The following is a 6,411-nucleotide window of genomic DNA, read 5'->3' on the forward strand; positions in this document are numbered from 1 at the left end:
TCGTAACAATCAATGATTGGCCTGCTCTAAGTAATCTTTCAGGACAATCAAACAAGGGATATAATGCATGCACACACTGTTTCGATGACATTAAAGGTATATTCTTGAAAAAATGTCGAAAGGTCGTGTACCTTGGCCATCGTCGATTTCTTCCTGCGAATCACCCCCTAAGAAAGAAAGGCAAGCATTTTAAAGGTAAGGCAGACCACCAGACCAAGTCGGGCAACCGAACTGGTGAGGATGTACTCAATATGGTCAAGGATGTGAAACTAGTATTTGGAAAGGCACATGGCAGCGAACCTGTTCTGAATGACGTCGACGGTCACGCACCCATGTGGAAGAAGTCCATATCTTGGGAGCTACCCTATTGGCAAGTCCTAGAGGTCCGTAGCGCGATCGACGTGATGCACCTGATGAATAATCTTTGTGTGAACCTGCTAGGCTTCATGGGTGTGTATGGGAAGCCTAAGGACACACTTGAAGCATGGCAGGACCTGCGGTGTTTAAAAGAATGAGACAACCTATATCCAGAGAAGACAGATGATGGACGCCATTACTTAAGTCCTACCAGCTACACTCTTAGCAAAGAAGAGAAGGAAAGCATGTTTGAATGCCTAGCAAGCATCAAGGTACCATCTGGGTTCTCCTCGAATATAAAGGGTATAATAAATGTGCCAGAGAAGAAATTCCTAAACTTAAAGTCCCATGACTACCATGTGCTAATGATGCAATTGCTTCCAGTTGCATTAAGAGGAATTCTACCTCCAAATGTACATCTAGCCACCGTGAAGCTATGTGCATTCCTCAATGCGATTTCTTAGAAGACAATCGATCCAATGGATCTAGCTAAACTACAGAATGATGTGGTTCAATGTCTTGTTAGCTTTGAGTTGGTGTTCCCTCCTTCCTTCTTTAATATCATGACACACCTTCTAGTTCACCTGGTCAAGGAGATTAGCATTCTCGGTCCTGTGTTCCTGCACAACATGTTCCCCTTTGAGAGGTTCATGGGAGTCCTAAAGAAATATGTTCACAACCATGCTCATCTAGAAGGAAGCATCGTCAAGGGCTATGGAATAGAGGAGGTCATTGAGTTTTGTGTTGACTTTATTCCTGACCTTGACCCGATTGGTGTTCCTGAATCGCGATACGAGGGGAGACTAAGTGGAAAGGGGACACTAGGGAAGAAAACATATATTGGTACACAGGACAATTATTTTAATAAAGCACACTACACAGTTCTGCAAAACTCCTCCTTGGTGACACCGTATATCGAGACACATAAAGAGTTGCTCCGATCCGAGTTTTCAGGGAAGTCTGAAGCTTGGATTACGCGTCAGCACATGGAAACTTTCAGCGACTGGTTGTGAATAGAATGTCAGAGTGATGAGAGTATTGATGACCAACTATATTTGTTGGCTAGGCAGCCATCGTGGCATATCCTCACATACAAAGGGTATGAGATAAATGGGAATACATTTTACACAGTAGCCCAAGATAAAAGGAGACCAACCAAAACAGTGGTGTCCGCATAGATGCCACCGACCCTAATGGAAATAAGCAAACATATTATGGCCGCATAGAGGAGATATGGGAACTAAACTATGCACCTACTTTTAAGGTACCTTTGTTCAAGTGCTAATGGGTAAAGGCGACTGGAGGCGGGGTAGCAGTCGACAACCAGTATGGAATGACAACCGTAAACCTCAACAATATTGGGTACAAAGATGAACCGTTCGTCCTTGCCAAGGATGTGAATCAGGTGTTCTATGTCAAGGACATGTCTACAAAACCGAAGAGAGGAAAAAACAACAACGACTCAATCATTGAGCCAAAGCGCCACATATTTCTTTTAGGGAAAAGAAACATCATCGGAATTGAAGACAAGTCAGACATATTAGAAGATTATGAAAAGGATGACCGAATTCCACCCTTCACAGTGAACAAAGACCCAAGCATCCAGCTAAATGATGAGGACACTCCATGGTTACGGCACGATCATAACCAAGGGATATACGTTAAGAAGAAGTTCACTACTGTGCCCGCTTGATATATATAGTGATGTATTAGACCTATTATGTAATAATTGTGACTTCAGATTTTTTTGTCGTATTTTCGTATTTTCTACGGTTTAAATGAATTTTCTGCTTGACGGTGGATTTCCCGTGGAGAATGTATGATGAAAAACCAAATGATCAACGTTAATAAGATGTGAAAACTTATTTCCTGTCGAAAAGTAATAGTTTTAATGATTTTAATCAAGTAGTATATTTTTGTATGGTGCAAATTGTAATTATTATTTACACAATGTTAAATATTTATACAGTAAAACAAAAGAGTATAGGTTACAAATTTTTGTTGTGTATAATAATGCAAAACCAATGCCAGGAATATTTATTATAATTTTTTGGATGATATTTTATTTATTAGGCAATTAATAACTGTCTACATATTTATATAAAAGAAATATATAAAAAAAGGAAAAACTTTTGGATTCGGTAGGAAGCCAACTGCAGCCCACCTTTACTCCTGGGTCGATCAACCACCTGGGACTAAAGGTGGGCTACGTTTTCGTGGCCCGCCAAAAAAATACCTTTAGTCCCGGGTCATGGATGCACCCGGGACTAAAGGTCAGACCTTTAGTCCCGGTTCTTACCATCACCCGGGACTAAATGGATGCACCCGGGACTAAAGGTTAGACCTTTAGTCCCGGTTCTTACCATCACCCAGGACTAAAGGCCTTTAGTCCCGGTCCATGGCTTCACCCGAGACTAAAGATCCCTAATATATATATCGCCTCGTCTTCTTCTCCCATCCATCGTCTTCATTCTTCGCTCGAGAGCCACCGCGCCGCCGCCGCTCCCCATAGCCTCCAGCCGCCTCCACGCGCCTCTCCAGACTCTCGCCATCTCCGCCAGCGGCCCGAATCCACGCCGTGCGCTCATCGTCCCCTTCACCGGAGCGCTTGTCGTCCCCTTCACCGGAGCGCTTGCCGTCGCTGTGCACTCGTCGTCCCCTTCACCGGAGCGCTCGCCATCACCGTGCGCTCATCATCCCCTTCACCGGAGCGCTCGTCATCATCCCCTTTGTCAGAGCGCTCATCGTCGTCCCTGTCGCATCCTCATCGTCGAGAGATCACCTCCGGCCATCCTCGTCATCCTCCACCCTCGTCGTCCTCATCAGCAACAGTGTGTGCACATAGATAGATTTTATTTGTAGATTGTATTTGTGTATGTGTGTGCTCGGACCGACGGCCATGGAGAGGGAGCAAGGGAAAGGGGCGGCCATGGAGTACAGCTCTGGAGGACTTCGGGCGTGTTTGGTTCATGCCTTCACCTTGCCACAGCTCACCACGCTGAACCTACGCCGAACTTGTTTGGTTCATGACTTCCGATCCATTCGTGTTTGGTTCATGCCGAACCTGCGTTTCTGGCCGATTTCATCGTCGCGTTTCTGCCGCGACTGCATCATCGGCGGCGTTCGTAGGCACAAACCAAACGGGCGCCCTTCATCTCCAATGTACCATTAGAGTTTATTTTATTTCATCGGCAGCGTTTGTAGGCACGAACCTGAGTTTTTAGCATTGAAAGAACAAATAAAGGGAAACAAACAGCCCTGATTTGGATAGGAATTCGTAACTTTCAAATATATGACTCCAACATAATAAAGAGAATATATGGCACTTCTTCATCATCAAGGGATAGATTGAGAGATGATGATATTTAGTGCTATTTAGTTTGGCGAGGGATGTTTAGCTACATCAGCGCACATGCTGTCAATTAAGTCAAGACGCAATCACACACATCCACGGACGACATCAACCGTACATAGCAAAGATACATGTATGCGTTTCACCTTGTATGTACCTATCAAGTTTGTTTTGGTTATTGGCCGGAACATATATGTGGCTATCAACCTCATTGTGGGTGACTCGACAGCTCCTTTTTCCAACACCTTATTTCTCATACACCTATCTAGCTAGAACCCCTGCTAGAACCTTATTTTAAAATATGAAAATACAGAAAATTGTAGAAAATCCGTACTAGTTGAACTTGCGGACCGTGTTCATCTCGGCTAGCATGTTCTCTGCCGAGCGGTAACGAACGTCAAGGGGGAGCTTTGATTCTACGAGGGAGAGCGGCAACGGTCGTGGAAGACCGTGTTTCCTTCCTCATAGAAATAGAGCTCTTCCGTGGCTAAGTATGGTGCCGTCCGGTGGAGAATTGCTCGCCGAGATGATCACGTAAGCAAGGTCAACTAGTACGGATGGTTACTTATTTAAACATGTTTTTGAGCTAGAATTTGATGGATATTTGATAACTTCAGACCTACAAATGTCATCTACAAATGTTACTATCCTCAAGGTGGCACGTCCTGTAGGAGTCCATTTTATAGATATAGTTTTTATTTTTTGTAGATATATCTAGTGGAGTAAAAGTTAGATGGCTGCCCCGAGAGACAACTTGGATGAAGAAATGATGGATATTATCAACACCGGCACTCAATTTACCGGTGGTGACCAGCAGGATGAAGATGACTGGAGTCAATACCTGGCTCTTGAAGATAACCAAGAAAATATTGTGCAAGAAAATACTGGCGAGGTATATATATTTATATATATATTTGAATATTATATATATATATTTGAACATCAATCATCTATTATGTGTTCACATGATATTTATTTATTCTTTTTTTTATACGTAGCCCTCTGGATCGACGACCACAACGGCGAAAAGAAAAAATATTCGAGGCCCGAAAAAACCATTGGAGGGGCGCTACATAATATCGGAATTCAATATCGAGACAGGTGAACCACTTAGTCCACATGCAAGGAAATTCGTGCAACACTGTGGGTACCTTGTAAGGGACAGTCTTCCGATCAGTACCCGTGAATGGAAGCAAAAGATCAATGAGCCTCATGTTAGTTTTGTCTCTGATCTTGATAAGAATTTAATTTGGGATGATATCCTTCAATATTTCACATTGCAAGCGGATGATTATGATGCTATCAACGATGATGAATTGAAGGAACTAGTTTGAAAGTGGGCTATGAAGAAGATGGCTACACAATTCCAGACTTTGAAGAAATCCCTATACACGAAATACATCAAGAAGAACCTAACGCCCAATTTAAATACTAGTGGCCCGCTCACGAAGTTGAGGCCCTACTGGAATGATTTTGTACAGTACAAGACATCTGAAGAGGGTGAGGAACGGGTGAGAAGGAACCAAGAGAATGCCCGATAGAAGGTATACCACCATGGCATGGGATCAGGTGGCTACGCGACTGCCATTCCCAAGTGGGAGAAAATGGAAGTAGACATTCTTGCCAAGGGTATCACATCAGAATCACTCAATTGGCCCAAACGCGCGAAGAATTGGTTTTTTGCTCATGGGGGAAGACTAGACCTAGAGACCGGGAAGCTGGTTCATGGCACAAAACTCAAAAGAGCAACACAAATATTGTCTTATGCTCTACAAGCTAAAGCTATTGGTGCGTTCAGGCCCAATAGAGAGAAGGATGAATTGACGTATGCCATCGAGACCGCTGAACACAGTGGTCGAACGAGAGGTTTAGGACAGAACATTTCTTGGGAGCATGGTTTCCCTGACGACAGAGATACCTATAAAAGCCGGTAGAGAAGGAAGGATGAGGATACAGCGTGGATCAGTAGGTTGGAGGAATTGGTTCGTGAGTCACGGGAGGCGTTGCTTCAAGCACAGGAGCGCGAAAAAGACATGCAAGCTAGAATGCATGACGAAATCAGAAAGCAAGTGCAAATAGCAATGAGTGCCCAAAGGCAGGCATTAGATCCAGGAATCAACATTAATATTAGCCCCCCTGATCAGTTGAAAAGCAGCTGCGCTTCCACGGAGTTGCCAAATCAAGATGATGCAATGTTACGTTTCCCCGTGGATGACATCACTGCACCGTTTATATCATGTGAGCTACATATTCCAAAAGAGAATGCCACAATCATGGTGGCTCTCGGTGTTTTTTCTCCTCCAGATCCTACCAAGACACCAAGAATCCATGGGGCAATAATACCACCTGGATATGTTAGCGTCTCGGTGGATAGAGTTAACAAAGGTTTTAGTGATCTGCCTCTTGACATTCCAGGAGGTGATGGGGAGAAGACTCTAGGAGAAGCAGAGAAGACATTCATACTATGGCGCAAGCGCTACATCATTATTCTCGGGGTCTCTAGTCCACCACCGCCTCCTCAACTGCCAGACAATAGGTGCGGACAAAAGTGAACGAAACAATTTTTTCACAAATTTTCTATTGACATGCATGATTAATAATAACAATTTCTTATACCTAATTATTCTTTTTTGTAATCACACAACAGGGCCTCCGCCAACCTAAGTCCAATTATTCAATCTCCAGATCATCATAGTGCTCCG

Source organism: Miscanthus floridulus, chromosome 19 (genome assembly GCF_019320115.1).
Source record: "Miscanthus floridulus cultivar M001 chromosome 19, ASM1932011v1, whole genome shotgun sequence".
Taxonomy (NCBI): domain Eukaryota; kingdom Viridiplantae; phylum Streptophyta; class Magnoliopsida; order Poales; family Poaceae; genus Miscanthus; species Miscanthus floridulus.